General features: G+C 40.6%; 1 protein-coding gene across 3 annotated transcripts in view; it reads left to right on the top strand.

Annotated features, from left to right (window-relative positions):
* Positions 1 to 27,197, top strand: part of FLRT2 (fibronectin leucine rich transmembrane protein 2) — a 98,882-nt gene that overhangs the window by 24,046 nt on the left and 47,639 nt on the right. The window contains exon 2 of one of the 3 annotated variants that reach the window (XM_046008521.1): positions 19,841 to 19,913. The exons of the other annotated variants lie outside the window; for them this stretch is intronic. The gene's annotated coding sequence lies outside the window, so the exon portion shown is untranslated. The remainder of the gene's footprint in view (positions 1 to 19,840; positions 19,914 to 27,197) is intronic. 3 annotated transcript variants of the gene reach the window in all.

Below are 27,197 nucleotides of genomic sequence, written 5' to 3'. Positions count from 1 at the left end.
CAGCATACAGATGACTCTAAGTTCCTATCAGACCAGGTCTTCGCTGCTTGAAAACCCATTTTGGCTTCTCCACCTTTTTCCTGAACTGAAAGCTGACATTCCAATTAAAGCCAACAATAAATTCAACTCCGTAGAGCTGAGAATCCCTCCCTCTTAAAATTGCTGTATTTCTACTTGATCCATTCTTAGTAAAACTCAGCTCTTTGTCTTTGACCAAACAGTTACCATTGTGAATAGGAGCATCATGTTTAACCTGATCCAAGAAATGGTTATGTCTTTGTAGCCATTTCTTTTTGATTGTAAAAACAGAGAGCTGCTGCTGTGAATTTCAATAAATTTGGCCTGGTTCAGAGAACAGTATTCTACCACTGCAGGAAGCTGGTAAGGTGAGTCTGAAGTTCTTTTCCCCCCGAAGGTCAGCTTTGCCCTATGGTAGAGTCAGAGGCGGCGTTGTCATGAGCTAGCCTCACACGCCCTCACCCTACACATCACACCCTGCAGAAGGCACTGATGTGGATTAAAGACCTATAACATCATCTAATAAGGCCTGTCTAATGGAGATAGGGCATCATTCTGGTAATGTAATTGTGGTCCTTAGACACTTACAAGTTAGAAATTTGATTTTACTCCTCGTGTAAGAGCGATCTTTATTGAAACGGAGAGATGGAAAGTTTACAGGTGGCGAGGTATTGAAGGCTTTTCACATCAAATGTCACAGTAGATTCAGAACGTGATGTAAGGGGCCAAAGGAGGTTGGCAGCCCTCATATTCTTGTTGTGCCTTCAGAAATGAACTAGTCAGTCTGCTAGACTATGCCCAGATTCCTGTATCTCGCTGCCGGTCGGCAACATAACTATTTCTTCCCTATGTGAAAAATCTTAAAATGAATCTGGTAAGAAGAGAACCAGAGGGGAAGAACGTCAACTGTTTGAAAACTAGAGAAGAAATAGCTGTTCAAAATTTTATTAGAGGATGAAAATAAGTGTTAAGATGTATACATGTTTCTATTTTCTAGCAGTGAGATGTTAATACGATATGGATAGAAGGCATATTACTAAGACATTTACTATTTAAGCTGATAAATTAGGTCTTGTGAATATAGATATTTTGTAATTAAAACTCTGGAATATGCAGATGATTCTTTTAAAATTAAAGCAATAGTAAGAGGCAGTGCTGTTTGGATATTTAAAATGACTTCAAAGTCTGGTATTCTAGAGACAGTTTTATAGATTTTTATCTGCAATATTTGTCAGTTTGAGAGAATGCCAATTGGGCTGTTGAAAATTAAACATACAGAGGTATGTGCAAGGCACAGCGATTTCATTGGTAGGAGCTTTATTGGAGATAGTTAGCTTAACCTTTTGACAAGCTCTAGCCTACACCTCAAACACCCTGCTTTCTTTCCCTAAATTTCACCTACAAGTGGTACTCTACTCGTGTCAAAAAAACTGGTGGTAAAATTATATTGCGAAAATGTTTTAGCTTTAAAAATGGAATCATCGCCGGAGCCTGGTCTGAGAACCACATGTTCCTTGGAGAGAATTTTATTTTCAGTCCAGTACTGTTGCACCCGCTTTCCTGTGCAGGGGCACACCTGGACCTAGACAGACTTGTAGAAAATGGCCAAGCTTGTCCTGTGGCCAGACTCCTTGGGTTCAAATCCCATCTCTTTCTTGTTACTCGGTGCCTTAGACAAGTCACCACATTTCCGTGGCTTAGTTTTCATATCTACAATAAGGAAATAATGTCTACCTTATAAAGTTGTTGGGGAGTTTTAATGAGTCGATACATACAGTGTGCTCTGAACAGGGCCCAGCATGGAGTATGTGCACATCATTAGCTATTCTGATTCGCTCTAGACACTGCTTTGCTGGCACCATTTCTGTACCATTTGTAATCGTCTAGTAAAAGACTTTGTGAACTCCTCTTGTTTTCTAAGTGAAAAACCTAAAAAATACACAGACCCTGTTATTCAATTGGAAGCTAAAGTCATGACTAAGTTACAGTGTTCTTTTGTATAGCTTTTTTTAAAATTAGGTAACTACATTATTAGTTTGCAGGTACCTAGAGAGCAGTGTGCACAGTACATTCATCTCGTAATACTTCCACAGCTCCTAACCAAGTATGAACGCTGTGATGAATCAGTCTGCCTGAGCTACTTCTTCTCTACGTTTATACGATGGATACTAGGTTTTATGAGGAGAATGCCTCAATTTTCCAAAAGGAAATAAACCAGGTGAGGTCCCTCTGCGGACCCAGAGGTTATAAAAACAAAGGTAGGGATGCCTGGGTGGCTCAATGGGTTAAGCCTCTGTCTTCAGCTCAGGTCATGGTCTCAGGGTCCTGGGATCGAGCCCTGCATCGGGCTTTCTGCTCAGCCTGGAGACTGCTTCTCCCTCTCTCTCTGCCTGCCTCTCTGGCTACTTGTCAAATAAATACATACAATCTTTAAAAAAAAAAAAAAAAAAAGGCAAGCACAAAGACACTCTTTTACAACTGCTTTTTTTTTTTTTTCCCGGTATCGCAATAGTTCACGTTAGAAGAAAGTGATTTACAAATAGTTAATCTGAGCCCCTTTTTAGAAAGTAGAGCAGGTAGTGGGCATCTGTAAAAAGTGTCTCTTCAGATTTTCTAAGCACAGAGCATAAGGATAATGAACCCTCCGTGTGGTTTGTTTGATTCTTGGAATATACATGTCCTGGGCCTGTATGTGTTTCCATGTGGGTGATGAAATTGTCATTTTGCGACAGAACAAGAGGCAAAGAGCTCTCAGTTCCCCCCTGAGTTATCCTCAAGTTTCCAGGGAAATCGTGTCTCCACCCTTGCTCTATTTTTCCTTGCCTCAAAAGTTCATTTTCAAAACAAGGAAATGAGAACAAACAGAGAAAATAAAGTGGGGAGGGTGTTGGGGGGGAGAATCAGAGTCAAGGGCAGGTGCTTAGCTGACTTTAATGAGAAGCAAAGCAACGGCCGATGTTCCCAGATAAATGTCGATATGCATTATTAAGTGAAACAGTGGTAAAATATAGACTGTCAGAGGCATTTTTCTTCTGGAGACATGGGGAGAATTGAAATGCATTTTCAAAGGAGACATCTCTTTCAGTGTTTCTTCAATCATTTTCTGTTTGAAGCTTTAATTACAGTGCTTCTTGCTACCTAATGCTTCCAGTGTAAAAATCACATCACAAAAGAGAGGGGAAGATGCGGCCGCTCTGATGAACAACAGGCTTAGCATCAGCTTCGAGGTGTCTAGTCACCGGGGAGTTCCTGCTACATGATTCCTTTACAGATCAACATTTTGTTTTTGAAATGCTTTTGCATCATGCATATCGGACATAATGTTTCTTTAGAGTAATTGCCATGATATTGCTATTGCCTGAGCAGATAATAACCTTCAGGAAATAATGTTTCCTGGAATAAAGGCATTGTTTATTCCCATGGTCTTCTCGGGATCGGGTAATGTGGGTGGCTAGTAACTTCCTAAGAGTTTAGTATCCTAATCAAAGAAACCTGTATTTAAAAAGAGATACAGACCTCGATCTAGATATGAGCTGATGAAGACACAGGTAAGCACATACGTACACACACGCCTGTACTTACCTATGCCGATGCATGCATATTCATGCATTTATAAGGGTCCTAGTTACTCCTGCTGAAGAATTTATTATTCCAGCCCCGTCAGTATATACCTTGAACACTTGCTCAGCCTAGGGTGGCAGAGATTCAAAGGACTGACTCAGCCTCTGTCTCAGGTTTCTTGTGGCTGGAGGGAGACAAGCAGGTGAGCAAGTTATCATAACCTTTGATAGGGGGTGCTGTGTATGCAGCTGTTTAAGTAAGTAAAAGCTTCATTTCCCCTCTGGGACCCAGGAAGGCTTTAGGAGGAAGTGACCTATGAGCTGATCTTTGATGAAGGAACAGCTAGGCAGATAAGCAGAAAGAGGTCTATCACTTCAGGACCAAAATGACACCAAAATGAATATGAGCTCTTTTGTTTACAAACAGTTTCAATATTCTTTGAATACATTGTGCTCACTGCCCAAACAAAGGGGAGTCCTTGAGCCAAACCTCAGCTCCTTGTAAAGATTATATGCAATATGTACTCTGTGCATATGTATGTCTATATGGAATAAATAAAGCCCTTTATAAAATTATTTATTTGTTTGTTTGTTTATTTATTTATTTATTTATTTATTTATATTTTACCTCATAGTAGTTCAGCACGTTAGATGAATTGGGTCATTATTTCTCAGGTCAGGAAAGGGAGGCTCACAGAAGTGGTACCATGTGCACAAGGTCATAGGTCGGGTTTCCCTCCAGTGATGTTCCCGGGACTCACCACTGGGACCCGGGTCGACACTGACCCTTGCCACTCTGAGAGTGGATGGTGGATTCCAGGTTTAATTAAGGACCCCAGGATCTCCCACGTTGGCAGCATTCAGTCATCATTAGTCACTAGTGATGGATAACTAGTTAACATGAGTCAGTGGGCCTGTCTTGATCGCTCTCACTTCATGCAAAATTGACAAGGCTCTTTATCTATTTCGGGAAGCCCATAGGATTTGAGCAAAAATGTTGACTTTCTCGTAGCTCTGCTAGGTCCGCTTCCCTTCTCCCCGCAGGAATTTAAACAGATCTCTTAATGCTGCATCCTCATTTCCGTACTTCAAAGTATTCCTGCCAGACAGACCTTGCCCTAGCTCTGACTCTTCAGGGATGGGCAGGTTTCTTTCTTTCTTTTTTTTTAATCGTTATTTGTCTACTACCTGTGGACTTACATCCACCCAGGAGGAACGATTTTGGTTTTCCTCATTTGTACAGGCGCGACCGTGTGACCATGTAATTAACTGAAACTAAGTCCGGAATCAGGAAGCATGGAAGAGAAAAACCCCGTAACCTATAAAAATTAAAAGTGATATCACACAAGAAGGGACTGCCTGCTAATAAAGACAATCTTCACATGTAGAATCCATCCAAGCTCTGTAGCAAAAAAATTGTAACAGCTAGCTAAAAAAAAAAAAAAAAAAAAAAGTTGCTCATAAGAAGAAAGTTGAAGGATGCTATGTGTAGCAATGTGACTAGTCTGCCTGATTTGAGATTCTGTGATGCTTGTGAGACATTAAAAAAAATGAAGAATATCTTTTCTCTCTTTTTTTCCCCCTACAATTAAGATCTTTTTGACTAAGAAAAAATGCAGAAGAGCAATTACTCCGTTACTTTAATTACTCTCCTAATTATAACGATAACCTTGTCACATTATCATAATTTCCCAAACAGAAAATGCAAGCTACAAATTGCACCAATATTTGGTAATTTTACCTTGTTAACAGCTCACTGTCAGTGTGTAGAACACTAAATTTTTTTTTTTCATTACCTTTTGGTAACATATTTTTTTTTTGGTTGTTGTTGTTGGTTTTTTTTTTTTCCCTCCGAAAATGATGTTTCATTCTGTAGAACACATTTGTGTTCCACCACCCCATGATTTGAATGCAACTTTGCAACAGCTCCTCATAGCTTCCGAAGCTTTCTCTGGAGCAGTCTGTAATTCTCTCCTGGCTGTTTGATGGTGACAGGAGCTGTCCCTGTATCTGGAGAGAGGAGCGCACAGCCTGGGGTAAAAAGTAGCTATTTATCAAAGTATCTTACAATCTCAGTTCATGTTGTTGTAAAACGTTACTGTGCGTGTTCTGTGCGATTTTATCCACTAGAAATTTGTCAGCCATTGTCAACGTACTGTAAGGAATAAGGACGTGCCTTCTTCTAGTCGACTTAATTTTAGCCTGCATTTCTTTGCCCTTGTTTTCAAAGAGACAGACTACCAGGGACACTGGCTTGATGGTGCCATCTGTTAGACTGTGAACTGTGCAGAGTGAGTGCTGGGATTCGACTCGAACACTCACAACGCTGGCAGGTAGACAATGAGGCATCCTGATGCATGAGTCTTGCCTGCGTGGAAATTCTCCCTCCGTTATTACAACAGATGATATTGCTGACAACCAATAAAGTTGCAGAATGGCTGCCTGGTTTATAATGCTAATGTAGGGGTGAGATGAAATAGAGTCATAACAGAAATACTTCCAAACAGAATGGCAAATTTCCCTTATTTTAAAATGTGTAATAATGTAGCTCTGAAAATCATCAGTTCTGTAAACCGCCTCAGACTTTAGTAAAATCATGAGATCCTGGGGGTGGTTGTTATTATTGTCTTTGATTTTGCTGTTGTCTGCCTCTAGTGCCCTTAAAATTCCAGAACTCCCTAATTTTACTTCTATGGGACACTTTGGTCATCACTTTTTTGCTATTTTTCGGTCCTCAAGCTTCTACCAATAAAACAGGTCTCCAGATAAGTTGGTAACTTATTCCCCTAAGGAATATAAGTGCCACCAGCGCTAAAGGTTACTTTTTTGAAAGCATTTACATCTTAAAACTATGAGTAAAGCCTTGGGCTAAATGCAAGTTGTTTCTAAAATGGAATGTTTGGCAGCGACTGAGCAACTAACAGGGAAGAGTATTCATGGTGGGAAAGGCATCATTTCCTTGTGAAAGTTCCTTGAACACCAGGTCAGCTTCTTAAAATCCATAGGACTCACTCAGTTTTTCAAAAGGATATTTCATTTCACATGGACAGACATTTCTGAAATTCAAGCCCAAAGTAATTGGAATGTTATGTAAAGAAAAAAAAAAAAGTTGAACATCTTTAATGATCCCTGGGTTTCCCAGAGACGATGTCTGGTAGTTTGTGTCAGGAGGACCGAGGTTGAATGAAGTTTTTATCACGTTTTGGCTTTGAGGACCTAATGCAGGTTATTTGATTTTCTAGCAGGGTGCTCTCTTCCTCTATTAATTGAGGTTCATAGCACCCCCTCATAGACTTGTTCTGAAGATCAGATGAGATGTTATTAAGTAGTGGAGAAAGGGAGAGAGTAGATGGGCATGAAATGTCAGGTAGTTGTAGCTGGTACCAACTTGATCCCTGTTGCACCCTTTTTTTTTTTTTTAATCTAGATAAAAGATCTTAAACCTATTTCATAATTATCTTGAAGATTATGATGGTCACAGGCATCAGTTATTTTCCTGTTCTTTAGGACATTCTTCAGGCAACAATAGTTCAATAACTGTAAATAATGCCATCACATGATTACATCATGTTCTTCAAAATGTAATCTATTGATGGTTGAACAGTATAAACAACAAGGGACATAATTGGTCAGACTGACCCAGGGGAAACAGCCCAATGAAATTAAACAAAGGAAATTTTATACTGTAAGGAAAAATCAATGGATTGTAACACAACCCTACGTGGAGAGGCAGAGCTCCTGAGTCCCAGAGACCTAGAGAAGCCATGTGGACCAGAGGAGCCAGGACTTTTTAGTTTACTTTTCTAAGACTGTTTTCACACTGCTAAATAATAAATATCTGTATTTTAAATCCATTTTTCTTACATAAAATCAGATATCCGGAAGCATCTATAGCACATATCAATTTTTGAGAAATAGTTTTCTAGACACTGTTGCCCTACTCAGTTGAATCATTACAGAAGGCTTATGAAGTATGAATTGTCATGGTCATGCCCAAATGATACCACAGCAGTTACTTTTGTCACCAAGGCCACACAACCAGGAAACGATGAAATTGGAATGGGACCAGCTGCATCTGACTCGAGAGTCTATCAAATGGCGATGTATTGAATGCCACCCTACCCCAAGTCCCACCTTTTGCAACTGATTTGGTTCAGATCTTCTGTAATCTGTAAACCTCAGTATTTACCTGATCTTAGAAAAGGTAAACAAAAACAGAGTGGACTTCTCTTGCAAAGAAACGTGAAATGTCCTAGGTGGAAAGTATGGATGTGTCTGGTAATTATTCGTACATAACTTAACAGATGATAATTGACTTAAAATGTCAATGAAGATACTGAAGTTGAAAAGGAGATGGTGTTGACACATGTAAAAATCTTAGCAAAAAAAAAAAAAAAAAAAATCCTTAAAAAAGCAGCCCTTCATGTGGCACTTGAATGGAGAGCCAGAAGTCAAGGCACCAATACTCTTCCAGGAGATGACCTTTATTAAAGGAAGTGAAGGACAGGTATGGGTGCCTCGGTGGCTCTGTTTCCATTATTTACACGGCAGGAAACCAAAGTGGCGCTTGGACACTTACTCTTCTCTGCCTGTACATGCAGAACGTTATAGCCAAATGGCATTTTTTCCCCATGTCTCATGAATTTATTTGGTCAACGACTATGTATTCCTTAAGTTGGATGGATACGTTTAGAAACTTTAGTGATTTTTTTTTTTTTAAGAACTCACAGTGAATAACAGTTTGGTAATGTCAAAATTCACACTGTTTTCCTTCATTTATTGAACCCATAAATGGGTTAACTTAGAGAAATAGAGGATAACAAAGAGTTCAGCAAACAATATCCATCACTAACCACCTGAGTTAGAAACATACCAAGATAATTAGAAGCCTACATCATTATATCTCCATTGGACCAACCAAGGCTACTCCAAATGTACTTATGGACGATCTTTGTGAAGACATTTTTGTCTTTGGCAAAAAGGGCTGGTATTCTGAGCATGCCACTGGACTCATAGGTAGTATAAAAATAAAGTATTTGAAAGTAGGGTTTTGTCTTTTTCTATGTCTTTTGTAGACCATAGAAAACCATTGTCTATGTCTTTGTAGACATAGGTAACACTATTACAGAAAAATATGACTCTACCTGTCATGATTGAAACAAATGATATGTAATTTAATGTAATAGTTCTTAAACTGTGCAGCTCGGTATCATCCTGCAGATCAGCTTCTTCATCTATATGATAAGGATTGTAATAGTGCTGATTTCAAAGGATTTTTTTTTTTTTGTAGTGATCAGATGTGAGACTATATCTGAAAGTGATTTGCAAGTTGAAGGGTACAATTCATGTGGAAGTCCTAGTGGTGATTATTATTCTCATCTACAGAATAGTTCATACATTAAGCTGTATTTCATGTAGCCTGTCTTGTCATAAGAAGTATGTATAATAATACCCAATTTAAATCTATTTCCTTTGGTTTCACTAATTTACTGTCTCATATTTCCTGTATAACTAAGAGTTAGTTCTCGCATGCGATCCTGGCCTTACCAAAAAGCAAACAATTTAATTTTATAATATAATCAGGAATTAGAGATTTTAAAATGCTCCTTCCTCAATATATTTTTTTAAGATTTTATTTATTTATTTGACAAACAGAGATCACAAGTAGGCAGAGAGGCAGGCAGAGAGAGAGGGGGAAGCAGGCTCCCGGCTGAGCAGAGAGCCTGATGCAGGGCTCGACCCGAGGACCCTGGGATCATAACCTGAGCCGAAAGCAGAGGCTTATCTCACTGAACCACCCAGGCACCCCTTGCTTTCTTAATGTTAAAGAGAATTCAAACTCCTGAATGGATGAGTTGAACGTAATTTATATAATATTAAAAAGGAAGCTGTTGAACATACACTGGTCATTTCATAGTAAGGAGGAGATAAGAAATCAATCATGTGACACCTGGTTTTATCTTTCCTGTCTTACTATTTCTATGACAGCAAGAAAAGGGTAGTGGAGTCATAAGCTATACCAGTTGTCAAAACAGAACTGATAAGATATTATATACAGTAGTCAAGGTACATAGCAATGGAAATCGTAGAGTTTTTGTGTTTTTTGTTGTTGTTGTTGTTGTTGTTTAAAGTAAGCTCTACACCACCATGAGGATTGAACTCATGGCCTAGAGATCAAGAGTCACATGCTCTACTGACTGAACCCACCAGCAACCCCCCTCCACCCCAGAGTTTTATTTTAAACTAGACTGCCATTTCTGTTGCTTCTATTCTTTTCAAGGATCTTGGGAAAATATGAATGAAATCCTGTTTTAAAAACTGTTCCTTCTTTTGGGGAGTGCAGGAGTAGGCTGAGGATAATGAAAATCTTCCTGATCCAAATGACATGTATCTGGGGTGTCATATATTGCTTTTGCATAGGAAGAGTGATATTAATACCTCCAGTATGTATGGAGTCATAAAAATAGCTTTTGTCATAATATCTCTTGTGTGCTCTTCCTCTTCTCATAAGAAATCTGTCACATTCATTTTAAGTTACAATGTGAGTATGAGACGAATGGATTCTGCAGTTGTTTTAATGGGCTGGGTGTAAAAATAATGACCTTGATGGAGCTATTCCAAGTGTTACATAGCATCTGGAACCCCAGTATTTCCTTGGTCTTATTAATAGGATTATTACCAGCTCTCCAGGATGTGCATGACCAACGACCAAATTTCTTTACTTTTAAAATTTTCAAGTCATTTCAGGAACCATATACATGGGGATGCATTAAGATGTACATGCTTGAGAGTTCTTGTGCTCAGGTTATTGGTTTTAAAATATAGGTGGTTCGCTTTTTAAAAAGTTGCTATTTGGGGTTGTCATGCTTAAAAGACACTTGGAAATGGAATTAAAAAAGACTCCTACATTGAGAGAGCTGTTGCAAGTCATGAGGGAAAGTGTGCTTGACATGACCCTGATGTATTCGTACCTATTGAATCTGGGTCCTTGGGAAGGTTTAGAACCTGTAATGGAATTTATTACAAAATGCCAACCAACAGGCCATATCTAGGGAGGAAAATGTCCTTTCTTTGTTAGTCCTCCAGATAGAAACTTCACTGCTTGTGGAGTGCTTTTAGTAGAGGATGAATTGGGAAAATGCACCAAATTTCGTAAGATTTTTCTCAACTCCCAACCATTAAAATAAAAAAGATGCATCTTTGCCCTCTGCCAAATCTAGGCCATGCTCCCAGGTGAATCAGAGTAGTAAAACCACAAATGGAGGGAAATTTACAAATGCTGCTGTGTCAGTAGTTTTCTGATGAAGTATCCTGATTATTCATACAATGGAAACCGGAGGACAAGGGAAGGTATAATTGGAGAGAGATGCACTTTCATATTGGCACTTACCTAATTCCCTCTGGTTGAAGGCCTTAAAGAGGGCACATGAGTCAAAAATAGGTTCTAGATGTGTTAGAGAGGAAGAAAAGTCTGTGTTGCGGACTGAGGTACCCTGATGAGCCATGCATGCATGGGTCAGGGGAGATGGTATTCAGTGGATGACGGCCGGTCTGATTGTGGAAACTTACAAGAAACATTTATCATTGAGAGATAAATGTAACAGATTCTTTCTCCATTCAGACTGAAATCAGCCTCTGCTCACTAAGAATAAAATGGCTTTGTAAAGGAATCCAGGGGATTATCTTGATTTTTCAACCCATAAGATAACACTTGGTAAGTTCTCAAGGTTAATCCTAAAGGAGCCATTCTTACCACTCTGTAAATGTGTGCCTGTGTGTGTGTGTGAGTGTGTGGGTTTGCTTAAGAAAGGTGGACATTTCTGCTTCTGTTTTGGTGAAAGTGTTTTGGAAAATGCAGTATTTGGTATTATTCATTAGTTGATCCAAATATGTATGGTAGAATACACAGGATTTATATTCCTGGCCTAGTTGCAGCAAAAGAAAATGTCATCTGGTGGCTGAAAAATAATCTCAGTATTGGGCCCTATCAAATCTTTGGCATGAATAAAAGGAAATACATCCCTTCCATGGATCAGCTTCCCAGGAATGAAGCAAGTGTAAATACTTTTCAGTTTGGTCGTTTGTGAATTAGTCATGATGAAAAAAACAGTCCGTTTCTGCCAGATGAAGCATAATATGGGGCAGGACTTTCAAGCAGTATTAATATTTGTGCTGTGACTAAAAAGTAGTGAAAATAGTTTCCACGAGTCACACAGAGCTTGTCATGATTCAACTTGTGTCTCTGGGAGTTGGAGGAAGGACACGTCTATTGGAACCTGTTTAAATGAAAAATGCTCAGGGGTCTTTTTTTTTTTTTTTTCCTTTTCAAAGCAGCTGGCTGGGAAAGTTGTGTGCAAATACATCCATAAATTGCAAACAGGATTGTGGATTCGAGCTTTACAGAACTGGTAGAACCATCCTAGTTCGGCGGCCACACTGACATGTCCACTCAGAGCTCTGTGGGCACCTCGGCCATGCTGTGAACATCACAGTTTTGCCATCGCTGGTGTGGTGCCTGCCCATAATAGAAACTCCAAAAGGATTTAGACCTCTGAGCTTCCTTCCATACCATTCTTGTTAGACTAAAATGGCGCTTTCTAGGAAAGCAGGCGCTGTCTGTCTATGTCCTATGTGTGTTTGCCCTGTGGCCACATTGTGTGGATTAAGAGCATGAATTCTGGAGCCAGACTGTCTCGACTCAGACCTCCGCTCTGCCAGTTACTCATGTAGGAGACTGGACAAGTTCCTTTATCACTCTGCCTTGGTATCTTGCCCTGTACAACGCAGATAATTATAGTACCTACTCTTGGAGTTGTTGTAGGGTTTGAATGAGTTGGGTTTCTGCAACAGGGCTGGAATGGAGTCTTGCACAAAGTAGATAACTTGATGAGTGAATTTTGTTTTCCTGTAGGAATCAGGGGAACGCTTAGCATGATTAATTTCTGTGAACAGCATGGTTTACACTCCCCCAGCAGGTGAGTTACAGAAGGGTTGTAGAGAGCCACCAAGCAAGGTCTTACCACTTATTTGGAAATTAGTCATCCCTGTTCTCCTTGTGGTTGGGCCCTTGGGAATCTGGTCCCTTCTTTCTTTCGTAATGGGACAAATAGGGATGATATAGTGAAAGCAGAACCGTGTTGACTCGGGAGGAGGCAGTGCTGGGGAAGAACACGGGCCCGTGGGGCAAGGCACATGGCTTTGTTCTTGGGGCCTAGCCAGGTCACTCACATTCTCAGTGGGTAGGAGTGCCCTGCTTGGGCAATCAAAAGTGCTATTGTACGAATGAACACTGAAATTAAAAGATGACTGGAAAACCTTAATTTGTGTGAGACACTAATATGCCAAGATAACGGTCATTGCTAGGTGTATTTCCTAATTAACTTTCCTTGCGTTATATAATGTAAATGGGGCTTTTCCTTAAAAATGTGCTCACATTTGGGATGCTTGAAGCAATTGTGAACCAGAGGGGCACAGAAAAATGGTGATTGAGCTTCACACTCTATGTGTGATGATTTCCCGATGTTTCTTTATCTTTTCTTCTTCATTCCATGACACTTGTCTGGGACCCTGGGTCCCAATCCGACATCCCCTGCCTTTCCATTAATGAGACACTTCCCTGTGTAACCCCGCCTTGGCTACTCTCTCCTGTTATTCTTGGGATAGGTACCTTTCTCTTATAATGTTTTGAACCCCAGTTTCATGGCCTATAAAATGGAACAGCTTTTACTGACTTCAGAGGTTAACAGACATGGTATGAAAGTGCCTGCCATATTTTAATCGCCTCTCCATGCTTCATAATTCTGTTAAAGATTTGCCAGTTAGTCTATCTTTTATCTTAGAAATTGCCAACTATGATACAAACTCATCAGTACACCTTTTCATGAGAAATAGTTAACATTTTAACAGTAATTTCCTGGCAACCACACTCCTTCGCTGAAACGGAAGGACTATATAATGATGGACCTTTGGGGCTTGTAGCAGACTCGCGAAGACTCTGGGCCAGAAGAAGGGCACCTTAGCCGGTACTGGTGATTACCGTTTAGGCTTTGAGCACGACTTTGGGATTTCTAGGAAGAAAAGAACCCTGCCCAAAGCAGCTCTGTCATTAGCACACATCTTTGGCAGCTGACCCTCTATTGTAAAGGCTACTGAGTGTCAATACAGGCTTCCTTTCTCTAGTGTGGGGTGGAGTGAGCGGGAAATGTGAGCTCCCCTGGTTCCCTAGGCTGACAAGAAAATGGCACAAGAAACAACAAAGAAAAAGGAGTGCAGAACCCAGCGTGGAGTCCTCTGGGCTGGGACCATGGACCAGGGCAGGGCCAGGACAACACCTGGGCAAGAGAGATCATCTCCAGCACCCTCCACCCCACTGGAGGCATTCAACTTGGCCCTTAGGGAGGAAAGTTAGAGACAGAGAGACCTGAGGAACCAGGACATGGTGAGGGCACTTGAGAGTTCTAATAAAAGTCTGCAGACAGTCACAGTGGGAAATGTGTTTTAAGAATTTCAGATGAAGTTTATTTTGTCCCCAAGCCCTTTGGTTACCATGGTTTGTTTGGGTTTTATCAGAGCTACTGAAAAATACATTTCTCTTGCTAAACACTGACGAGCCAATGGCAGAATACCAATCCCGAAGTGATATTATGAAAGCATTCTTTTTCTGTGCTTTTGGAGGGATGTTGCATTAGCAATACAAATGATCTCAAGTGCTGTCCTTACCAAGATGTTTTCTCTTAAAAGTTTCCGTCGGTACAATTTAGGGATCATGCTGGTTAAATGCGACAGTGAATCTTAGTGGTTTTTATAAAATGTTGGTATGTCCATTTCACCTACCACAGTATCCCTCCAACAGGCGTTCTCCAAATGGGCATATGGTCTTTCAACATAAGAAAAAAGTCAAGCATGGAAAATGACAAGCTGCGTTCACACCAAATAAGACTGTTTATCTCTACCATCCCCCTTCTCTAACTTCTGGCATTGACAGCCATCATCCAAGAGGGGAGAGTGGTCACTTTGACACATACATTATACCTTGGCTCCTTTAAAGATGTTCTCTTGTTCTTTTTGCCAACTTGGCATTGACCATTAAAAGTGAAAGCTCTTGGTTTTTATTAAGTTTCACATTTCAACTCTAGATTAGAATCTATGTGAGGTTATTGTAAATAACTCAGTAGTTATGAAAACAGAACATGCAGTAATTCAACTCCTTTTTCATTTTAGGCATTACGGTTCATTGTTGTACTTTCTTACCTCAAACTGACCACAGCATTGGAAGCAGCTAAATGAATTCACATTTAGAGGTCAATTATTTTTTAAAACATCAAATAGCCGTGCTTTAATTTGTACTCTTAATGAAAGAGCAAAGAGTGAAGTGTATGGTTTTCATGAATTCTTTATGTTTGTGTTTTGTCTTAAATTCTCATTATTTCTTTGAAAACAACTCTGGTAGCTTAATATATTCTATTATAATTTTTAAGGTTTTTTTCCATTGCACTCTATACTGAGTCAAGAGTTTAGATTTTAAAGCCTTGTTTCTTCAAGTGTTTGTAAGACCTGGCTCTTAAGAAAGTGTCTGTTTATGTTTGTCAGTGGTATTTTGTTTGGGTGGCACAAAGTGGCTGTGTATCTTGGGCCCCGGTGACATCCTAAAGACTTGGAACCCAGAGCTTTTTTGCATCTATTTTGCTCAAGCCTGAGTGGTTTAAAATGGCTAGACTTATTTCAGTATGGGATGCTATCTGCTTATGTTTCTTCTCTAGACGTGTACATCTTTTCTTTTTTCTTTTTAAGATTTTATTTATTTATTTGAGACAGAGAGAATGAGAGAGAGAAAGCATGAGTGGAGAAAGGTCAGTGGGAGAAGCAGACTCCCTGTCGAGCAGGGAGCCCTATGTGGGACTCGATCCCCAAACTCCAGGATCATGACCAGAGCTGAAGGCTGTCGCTCAACCAACTGAATCACCCAGATGTAGAAGTGTACAGCATTTTAACACTCACCATGGTATTAGCTCAGGGTTGGCTATAACGTTTTCTATATTTGGATCTATTATAATTTTTTTTAATATTCTACAATTTATTTTAAAATGGAAATTATCACACTTATATATTGGTTTCAGAAACTTTAACAAATTATAAGCATAAAGAATGTTATGGGATAGGGAGAATATTAAATTATTAGGGGACCAGACAGTGTGTGCTATGGCATCTTCATTTAATGGTGCCTACCTGACCATTGAAGGGTGTATACCCGTGGATGGGCTGGTTGATGTGGGTGTAAGGAGAAATCGTTTGTCTAAACTCTGAGCTCGTCCCTTCCACTGACATGTCCAAAGGGTATGCCAAAGATGGATGCCAAAAAAAGGGGAATCAAAGATGATCATTATTTGTCTGGTACTTCATTAACTTTCCTACTGTGGTGGAGTGGGAAGCGAGTAACAAGGTAAGGGAGTAGCAAGGTGGGCTGAGGTGAAGCCACTGGGGCAGAACTATAGTGGGACTCTTTTCTGACTCTGCATTTGCCATCCGAAGCATACAGTTAGCACCTTCCTTATCAAGTGTCTCTCGTTGGGTTTGCCAAAGCTCTTTATGGCTCCTGTTTCCCGTGCTATAAAACCATTTGTCAAGAGACAGCCTTGTTTTTGTAGTCAATAAAATGGAGATGACTGGGGGAAGAAGGTGCTAGTTTCAGTTTACTAGGATTGGGTGTACTCTATAGCCAATCTTTTCCAAGCAACCCCAAACATGTTTGGGTATAGTCTTGAAAATAGTCACTGTGATTATCTGACAGTTACACAGTGCTGAGAACAAACACTAAAGTCTTGAGCGCCACAGGCGTAAATAGTGATGGTCCAGCTTTTGTACCTGGCATTCAGTGCTGCAAATGACGTGGAAAACGTACTATCTACCAATAAGTCATCCCTTAGCCCTGTGTTTTCTCATTTCTGCAGCTTTACATGTATCAGAAATCGAGAATTTCCTCTTCTCTGCTTATCTAAATCCCACTTCTCTTTCCCGGCCAGTCTCAAGTGGCTTATCTTCCATGAAGAATTCCCCGACTACATCAACTGTCTCAGTTCCCTTTTCCCCTGAGCTCCCAGGCCTTATCAGTTACACCCTGTCTCCCACTCTCCATCAGCCATTCATCAACTGCCATTTGTACTTCTGTGTTGTCCTTTGGTGGTATTTAAATGGCTTCATTTTTATCAACTTCTCACACAGGTATGGGTCACCTCCTTAACTGAGACCTGGGCTTCCAGGAAAGCACATCTTGGGATTTTGGATATTATTGACATTGATTAATCAGGTCCGATGTTCATGGCAGTAGTGGAAAAGCTGGTTGTGTTGGTTAACTGATTATCAGACAGTTATCTGCAGGCAGTGAGTAGGTCTTGATATTCTTTTATTGCTCATTGATTCTGCACTTAGCCAAGCACAGAACTGGTTTGTACCTCAGCAGGAGCAGATACATGGTAAACCAGTGGACCCACAGAAATACACACTTGTGCTTCGCATTCTCACCATTTAGTGAGCCATGTGCCCAGCCCTGCGGTAGGTACGTCACACCTATTAGTTTAATTAATCTCATAGTCATGGTGGGATTTTTAAACTAAAAAACTAACTTTTTTAGCTAGATGCTATTATTTACATTTTACAGATGGTGAAGGGGCTCAGAGGGCTTGAATAACCCGCCCAAGGTCTCATGGTCATCACAGTGGAGCTTGGATTTGAACCGAGGTCTGAGCAACTCTGGAGAGAGAGAGCTTTTATCAACACTTTCCACTCGACTGAACACCTATTGCATATAGGCCATGCTGCAGTTTTGGCTTCCCGTTCTCCACTCTTACAACTCACTGATTAACCATAGATTCTATGTTAACATCTTTCATGGCTGAGTCATGTTTTTAGACATTTTGAACTCCATAGTTAGTCACCTAGAATTGTCAAACTGGCCTCCATGGGAGGTAAGATCTCATTCATTGTAAGTGGAGGAGTGTTGGGAACTTACATCGAATGGGCAGAATATCACAGGAAAGAAATTCGGCCAATAGTAAGAGAAGGAAACACTTTCTCCTCCATCACTCCTACCACAGACACAAAACACACACACATACACACACGTACACATGAACACACACACACACACACACACACTTTCTATCCTTGGAAGCAAAAAGTAATCAAGTTTTATATTCAGTAAAGTGCAGTTAAATTTTTCTTTACTCACTTTTAATGCTATGTTAACATTTACTAATACAATGAAGAAACAGCTTACATCTGTTGAGATAATTTCTGATTCAAATGTGGATTTTTTATGTTGTATTGTGGTTGGACATTTACTTTGTAGCTAAGGAGTTTACACATTAGCTAAGGATAGAAAAATATCTCAGCTCCTTCTGTTGGGTGTGCCAACTCTTTCAGCTGTTACAGAAAGGATGGAAGGAGGAATTGTTTCAAGATGACAGCATGGGGTGAATTCTGGCATCAGGTATCAGAGATTCTATTCCTGGTTGTGCTTCTGGATTGCTAATTTAAAGTGAGTGATTTTTCCTCAGCGTCTTCATCTGGGTAGTGAAGAAATGGTCCATGACGATATTTTCTTAAGCAATATTTGGGTTTCCATGAACTCCTTTTGACATTCTCAAGTTAACCCTGTCTTTTTTTTTTTTTTTTAAGATTTTGTTTATTTATTAGAGAGAGAGAGAGCACAAGAAGGGAAGAAGGGGAGGGTCAGGAGGAGAAGCAGACTCCCTGCTGACCAGGGAGCCAATTCGGGAGTCGATCCCAGAACCCTGGGATCATGACCTGAGCAGAAGGCAAACGCTTAATCCACTGAGCCACTTAGGTAGTTCCTCAAGTTGTCTGAAGATTTCAGACATCTGACGCACCTTTGAAGGCTTAATAGAGTGATTTCAGCCATCAGAGAAATCAAGCTTATTGTGTCTTTCTCATTTCTTTGTATTAGTCTGGGTTAAAACAGTCATTCTCAGATGTGTGTGTATCAGGACTCACCTGGGAGCAGGTAAACATTGTGCTGTTTGGCCAACTGAAGAATGACTCTGTAAAGGAAAGTCTTAGGAGTCAGTATTTTCAAAGAGCTTCTCAGGAAACCACAAAGTGCGTTAGTGATTATGGACTTCTGGTTGCACCATTCACCAGCCCCAAAGCAGGTCATTCAAAATTTGCTCATGACTGCTTGATCATAATAAGGTTAATAAATTTAATAAATAAAAATATAGGATGCCCAGTTAAATTTGAATTCTTGGTAAACAGTAACTTTTTTTTTTTTTTTTTTTTGGCATACATATGTCCTGTGCTCTGTTTGCACGTTATTTTATTTTATCTGACAACCTTTCATGCTATAGAAATTCAAGGCAATCTTGCTTCTTTCACAACAGTCAGTCCTGAGAGGTCGGAAAGGATCCTAATACAAAAAGGTTGGTGGAGGCTTTGGTACTGCCTGTAGACTTGTATCTTGATCCTTTAGAGAAGCATTATATAAGAAAGAAATTTGAAGATGCCTTTTTAAAATCTTTTATTCATTTTCATGCCTTTATGCTGCATTTTGCCACTGTTGCATTCACTTTTATTTCTTTAACGAATTGAGGGGATTTTTAGAGTGCAAAGGAATTTAGCCGCATGGCTCCTATTAAGACATCACTTCATGTGGAAATTTGTTCCAAGGCCTCTCATGTGGGTACAACCACCTTTTTCTAAATTACAGAGCTCTATTTTGATGTGAGGCTTATGAGGAACCCAAGACCTCCCTGCTGACCCATTTGTTGTCTTCCCAAATAGTTGTTCTTCCAAACAGAATGTTTTCCACTGTCATTGAATTGCATCTCTTTACTCTCCTGTGGAAAAAAAATTTACCCAGGTTGTAACTGAGTACGGTAGTCAACAAAGGCATTGGCCATAATTCAAGAGGAGACCAGGTCATTGCCAACACCACTAAGATTCGTTTCCACTGAAACTGATCTCTGGGGGCTACCCACCTGATTATAGAATGACTCAACAGGGAAGGCCTGTAGTCATTGGGCAAGCAAATACTTTCCCTTTGGTTTTTATTTAATAAAGTTCTCAGATGTGATTTTCTATGTACTTAGTGGGTGCACTTATCTTGTGAATATGGTAGATACTAGCCCAGAGCCTGTAATATGTTTGTGATTGTGAAGGAAATAGTTCAGCTGGCTGGACCCAACCTTATCATCACCCTGAAGGTTGTTAATTCCCAACCTTTGATCCTGGCTTTTGCCATCTCACAGAGATCTCAAAACGGACACCCAGATCATCCCAGACAGTCCTCCTGTGTGAAACAGTCCCAATGTTATACTGCAGGTAAATATTTCTGATACTTCTGGGTGCCTTGGAGTGGAGTATGGGTGCCTGGAGCAAGTGACTTTTTGACTTATGACCCCATTTCTCATTTTCTGGAGCTGATGACAATTTGATTAAGTTCTTACATAAGTATTTCTTCAAACTCAAACAGTATCTACTAGTACCTCCGTTTCCTCAAAACATTGTTTTAGAATGGAGTAAGGGCTTCTGCAGCTCAAGAAAGACAAGATGGGTGTCCCCAAATTCACTCACCATTTTTGGGTACAAATTAGGTTGGAACTAAGGAAGTGAAGCTAGCTCTCTGTTTTGGGATAGGCACATGGGCTTCCCCAGTATGACTCCTATGCAGAGGGCAGCTAACTGGATTATGGGAGAGGAACAGTTCGGATTCCCAAGACCCCCAACCAACATTGCTTACAGCAAGTATTGAAAACCCTGCCTCAGACTGTCCCCGCCCCCTTCCTTCCCCGGGGCAAAGGACATTGCAGAAGCCAACCACAGCTGCAGTGCCCACCCCCAGTGACTGTGTGCACAAGGGAGACAGAATGGGGGCTGCCTTTGTTACAGCTCAGCCAGCTTCTAAGTAGGGCTATACTGCTCCGTGCCTTCATTTCCTAGGGTCAAATTGTTCATCTGTAAAAAGGTGATAATACTACCTACTTGGCTGGGCTATCCAGGAGATTAGATCATTATCAGATCGTTAGATCAGATTAGATTATTAGATTAGATCATAGATAGATAAATAGATGGATAGATAGATCACATCATATACGTTAGGTGCTTAGCACGATGTCTGGAAGACACATAGCTTTTAAAGAGTTCAGTAATTCCCTCTTTCCTGTAAAACTCCATTTGTGAGGGTATATTCCAGCATTGGAAAGAAAGCTTATTACACTAACTCTTTAAGAGATCATGCACAACCTTGTTTGTTTATGGTCTGCATGTTCTTTGATTATTGATCGACTGTTCTTGGGTTCACCGGATACCAGTCTTGAGCTAAAATGGTGCTCCTTTCCTTACAGTTTGTGCTGTTACTTGAAATTCTGGACGTCAGAGGCAGCTTCAGAAACTCAGGACCAAAACCGTACATTTTTGGGTTTCTTTCAGATTCACTGCTATTTTAATTACATGTGTTTTCTTATTTTCCTTTCAGGACAAGAGCTATGTATTTTCATCACCATGGTTATCTTCTGATGCTTAAAAGTATTTGGCTGTTTTCCTGTATTTGAGCTTAGAGGCAGGGATGCTGTACTTTGAAAGTATTTACTGTCTCCAAAGAGTAGACAGAGTGACTTACATTTATAAAGTGCTAAAACATTATCATTGTTTTGTGTTTGGTGCTTGCAAACTCAGAACTTTGCATGTTGTTAAGAGCTTTCAACACCTTCTTTCCCTCCTTTGAAAAATAATCAGTGTATTGCCTCTAGCATTCTTTCAAGGAAAGCCAAAGATTGTGTTTTCCTATTTCTGAGAATCCAATCCCTAAAGCAACGGCAGTACAAACTGCTTGTACCTTTTGGGGGTAAGTTAACAATCCGTTTGTCTTTTTTGTTATCAAACTCATTCAGATTTACAGCTCTCCATATTAAAACCAATTGCTTGCTTGATGGTTCTATTCTATCTCCGTGGAGGAAGGGCCTTATCGACTTACCTGGAAGACATTCCAGATCCTCAAGAGCAGGGATGCCCTGGGCTCAGAAGGCAGCAGACATTCTGAGGGCCAACCCGAATCCTTGACCTGAAAGTCACAGAAAGAGCATGTGGTTCGCATTTCTGTTTAGAAAAAGTGAAAAGCCAACTCTGCCCCTGATCTTAAATATTGTTATTCCTCTAAATATAGCTCAGGACATTTGTCAGCAAACTGTGACGCTCTTGTTAAAAACAAAATGGAAATTCAAATCTCACCATAAATGAGGAGCGACTTGTAACGCATTGCCACTTGCATTTTTCATCTGGGGTTGGCAAATCGAAGGCCCGTGGGATTCCATTGTGGGTGACCCCATTTAAATAATTATTCAAAGGCTATCAGCTTTCATAATTCTGATGTCTCCGTTTGCTGTTGGAGTAGAAAACTACAAAGCTGAATCGATTTTTTAAAATGCATTTTTATATTTTGTCCGTATATGTAAATACGGAGGAGAGGAAGTGAAAGGACTCATTATAAATGACCTAGGAATCCATTTGCTCCTGATGTGCTTTTACTCAACTCCTGTTGACATTCAAGAGAGATGAGTGCGTGAGGAAGAAGAGAATTCTAGTCACAAGCCCACTGTTGCTGTCATTACGAAGAAGGTGCACGGATTTTTATTAATTCCCTGCATCCGTGCTCCCCTTCAGTATTCTGCTTTCTAGGCAGTATGCCCTTTATTAGTCAGCTTATTAGCCTCCAAGGACCAGGCTCTGCCTTCAATATGTGTGTTCTACTTCCTCTGCTGTCAATAGGGCTTGAGTGAGAAGGTCAAGGACAGACTTGCTAATGGCAATCACTGCCTTTGGAGGGAGTTTATCAAGCTCTGAGTTGAGGAGGAAGGAGTCAGATATATTTATGATTGCCTAGGGTGCTGCCTTTTTTGTTATCACCATGCACAAAAGGATACCCAGTCTTTTTTTTTTTTTAATACATTGCCACCTTCCCCATCCCCCAACCCCATCTCTAGGTGTAACCCTTCGGAAAGCCGCTAACCATTCCCTAGCAGCAGCTTTTGTGACTTGTGCTGGACGGACGGAAAATCACTTTGTTAACTAGGCAGTGTAAAAAGCATATTGCAAACATTATTATCAGATGAGAACATCTTTATAAGTCTATAACCATTTTGAATAATAATGCCAGCAGTAACCATGATCACCGATGGATGATAAACCCAGGCCTGGATGGCTAAGTGGCTGTCTCTGAGAAGTCACCTTGTAAATCAGAGGCAGAGCGGCAGGAAGGATGCCTTGGCCGGACTTGCAGGCAGAACCTCCTACCCCTGACACCGGCAGGAAAAAATAGATGCCACCGCAGACTAGGGCAGATGGGGATCGGGAAACGTAACAAGCCCTTTGAAGGAACTGCTTGGTTATTTCACATGTTTACTCTACGCGGCTCAATGTAGGAGCATTCTTTTACCAAAAAAAAAAAAAAAAAAAATATATGGCTTCAAAGTTCAGACACGCACAGTCACAGAAGGAATGCTCAAGAGTCATGCAGAGTTGCTGTATTGCAGGGTAAAATACTCCTGGCTTGTCATGGTCACAGGGGTAAGTCGAGTCTCATTGAAATGTCAATGGTTGGCCCTGCTCCTTAAACCCAGACCAGCACTCAAAAACAGGCAACCGTCCTAAAAGCCTTGGAAATAGCTGTGCAGCAGTAACACATCCCTCCCACTTAAAACCCTGTTTCTTCTGAACCTCCCGGCAGCCCTGATAGAAATCAGCTTTTGGAAAACACTTTGAATTCTTTTTTTGAGATGACTGACATCGGCAGTGAATCTCCACTCCTCTTCTACTCTCCCCTAAGCATGAGGTCCTTCTTCCAGCTGCCCCGGATGGGATGGATCTCGTGCCCCCCTTCCTCCCAGAGCTGTCTTTGAAGTAGAGGCTGGTGGGCGTGGGGGGCCAGAGGGGAGGACTGGGAGCCAGCTGAAATTCATGCTTCTCGGTGGGATTACAGGTTTCTCCTCTCTCTCTCTCTCACTTTTTAAAATATATATATTCACTTTTATTTTGAAATGTATGCCTTTTCTTGGCTAAAGTAAGAGATCGCTGGTCTGGTTTTAAAGAACTCCCCCAGAGCCATCCTGTTTATGCATAGTTGACTGTGACAAGCAGCTGCCACCTAAGTCATCAGTGCCAGGATTTGGAAATTGGACATAGACCCCTTTTACTTAGGTATTTGGGGGGTGGACAAGGGCTGGGAGGTGTCAGAAAATTTATAAATGCATCTTGATGCTCTCTCTTCTCTAGTATCTCGTTTTCCACCTACCAGGGAAAATTGCTTTACCTCTCAGAACCTCAGTCTTCCTTATTTATAAAAATGGAAATCAAACCCTTAGCTCAAAGGGCTGTTTTGAAGACGAAAGGACACTGTCTTTTAAAGCCCTTTAAGTAGTTTCTGGTTTATTTTAACAACTGAAGAACCTGAATCCTTGGTCATTATCAGGACCGTGTTTAGAGTGTAGAATGTTTTCACTGAAAATGTATAGGGATCTAGAGGGCAAGAATTGACAGGGTCATCCTTAAAAGCAATCCCATTGGAATAATAATGAATGCCCTTGAGAATCTATAGGCCAATAGTCTAGACGAGGAGGGAGTGGTCATCTAATGCCCAAGCTATTGGCATTTCCTAAAATAAGTATCTCTCATAAGGGGGTGCCTGGTCATTTGTAGATTTGTCCTTGAATGCTCAGCAGTCCAGCTTGGGTTGTCTCAATTTTGTCACTCAGATTTGCATCTTGTCTTTCTTTCTGTTTTTAGTTGTTTGGATTTCTCCCAAAGTATTTGTGGCTAAAATTCCTTTTGGACTCTGAGGCTGCCTTTTTTTTTTTTTTTTTTTTACATAAGCCTTGGATTAGAATCAATAGAATGTCAAGATGCCAGGCACATTCAGCCTAATAGCAGGTGGGTGTCTGCTGGACAGTGCGCCTGATTTGCCTGACAGTAGCAAATTTAGGCCAGAATTAATGAGCCAGAGAAGGCGCTGTTGGGGTTGCAGGATTTTTGCAGAGTTTTCAGAAGTACTTTTGTTTCTCCTTCTAATGGGATCGTGTTTGCGAAAGACATTTGTGTCTGCGTCTAGGCCTGTGTGTGTGTGTGTGTGTTGTATGTGTGTACGTTCACCGTGACATCGAGCTGATTTATGTTTGGGAAATTAACCTTCACTCACACACCTAAATAATTGGGCTCCTCAACCTCAAGGTTGCATCTCACTGAACAGCTTGTCTCTGGACTGTTTAATGTTCAAGGAGAAGAAGACACTCAAATGCTGAGTGAGCCCCTGAGGGTTTTGTTTACACTTATCAGGACACATTCCTGTTGTATGAAGAGCAATGTCAGAAAACGACATGTCCACAGAAGGGAGGTCCCCTGAGTAAAGGAAATAGAGTTAAACCGAAGGACTGCTGTGTTTCAGTCTTGCTTCCGCCCTGTAGAGGATGTTTAACATTGAGAAAACCACCTGCCTTTTGACCTTGCACACCCGCTGGCACCCCCCCCCCTTTACTTCTGTATCAGGGAATCAAAAAAGACCGAATATGGAAATGCAAGTTAGGTAGCTGGTGTACATTCCTCAGTGGTGGCTTTCTAACTCATCTGTGGGGAGAGAAGAACGCAGTGATGGTTCTGGTTTCTTCCCTGCTTATATTTTAGTTGGTCTTTTTGTTTTTCTTACCGTGTCTTGCAACAGACTTTCTCTTGTTTCAGCTTTGGATTTCAAATAGAAACTCAACTCTGGAACCTATGCTTTCTAATCCTTGACCAGGAATGCCCTTTAAATTCCTGTGACCTCCCACAGCGGGATGATATTAAACATCCTGATCTAGATTTGGGCAAAGGATGAATAAAATGGAAATGAGGCTTATGCAAATTAGCTTCCCATTTGTTTGGAGATGGTCAGGGCAGCAGCAGTCATGGAGTATTCCAGGATTCTAGAATAGAGCAAGCGGTGCTCTGAATGACAAGCCCACGGCTTCACATGGCTCGTTACAGGATGCCACTTAGCCCAGAGAGGCCCGGCCTCTATATTTAGTGGTCAAAGGAAGGAAAACAATAGTTTGACAGTGCCATTGAGTCCCAGTTTAAACAGTTTAGAAAATTCTACCACGTCTCCACTTCTCGGAACAAATTGATGGTTGTTCCCTTCCTTTGGTTCAAAGCCATCGTCCTCGTGGACATTCATAGTGATGAGCAGTGATGTGAGCATTGGGGTTTGATCCAGGATGAAGACTTCCATTTTCTTCTGGAATAAAAGATTAAATTCTCCTTTTGTAATGGTGATAAAGTTTGTTTTATGGTATCAATTATTTTTAAATTTATAGAAATCCATTTCAATAATACAGTTATTAATTTTTATTCAGGAAAAGAAATGTGTGTATTTATGGGGATCATGAAGATGGTGCCCAGATTTCCTTTGCCACATTTCACTGGAATGAAAACAAAGATCCAGTATTTGGGGTCATTTTGCAGGGTTATTTCTTCATATTATGTCATCCACAAATAGGATGTGTGACAAAAATGATTCTGTCATTTCATTTCCACTTGGGTTATAGCCTTTGAAGGGATGAAGCCTTGGCTGTGGAGGACAGATGTACCTGTGAACGTGCAAGCAATCTGGCATTAATTTGTGTCTTACTACAGTAAGGGGTATGGTTTTCTTTTTGTGGGTATCTTAATTTACCCTGACTGGTTTTGTTTTGTTTTGGTTTTGTTTTTGTTTTCTTGGAGGGTCGGCAAATGGAGAGTATTGCCAGTGTAGTCTGTCAGTGGAAAGAGCACAGGCTTTGGAGGAAGAACTAATTTTAAATGCATATTTGAGCATTATTTTTTCTGAAAATACATAAGATGTCCTTCTGGAAGGCGCCTGGGTGGCGCTGTTGCTTAAGCGTCTGCCTTGGACTCAGGTTGTGATCTCTGGGTCCTAGGATCAAGCCTACATCGGGCTTCCTGCTCAAGGAGATCTGCTTCTCCCTCTCCCTTTGCCCCTCACCCCGGCTCATGCGCTTTCTCACAAATAAAATCTTAAAAAAAAATAATAGTAATAATAATCCTTCTGGAATACTCTTAGGAAGTTTAAACAAGAGGATATTTATAGGAAATAGCGTCTCTAACAATGGAAGATACTTGCTTCCTAACGGCTACCACCCCGTACCCTGTATGATATACCAGGCTTAAGGTATGCCCAGGTCCTGCTCTTAGATGTACAGGCTGGTGGTAAGGCAGAATGAATGGAGTTTGGATAGCATTCTGTTCAATAGCTAGATGAGCATCTCTTTGATGTAATAAGTCCTTACAATTATATGATGTGTGTGTATGTGCCTGTGTGAGAGTGAGAGATGGTTGATGGGGGGAGGGGGTGTAATGGTTTGTTTTGACTTAGGAGCCTTTATGAAAGTGATAGAAAGCCAGAGTTGTGGAAACTAAGAAAAAAGTCGAAATGATTTGCTCAATTATTCTTGGAAATCTTTTTCATCCCCACTCACTGATTTTCATTTGTACTTAGCGTTTGTTTGAGACAGTAGAGCAAAATGGTTAAGAAGTCTAGAATCAGGCCAATCTGGGTTGAAATTCTGGCATTTATTAGTATTTATC

The sequence above is a fragment of the Meles meles genome, chromosome 6 (genome assembly GCF_922984935.1).
Source record: "Meles meles chromosome 6, mMelMel3.1 paternal haplotype, whole genome shotgun sequence".
Classification (NCBI taxonomy): domain Eukaryota; kingdom Metazoa; phylum Chordata; class Mammalia; order Carnivora; family Mustelidae; genus Meles; species Meles meles.
The sequence above is the reverse complement of the archived record's forward strand: the minus strand, read 5'-3'. Positions and strand labels throughout refer to the sequence as shown.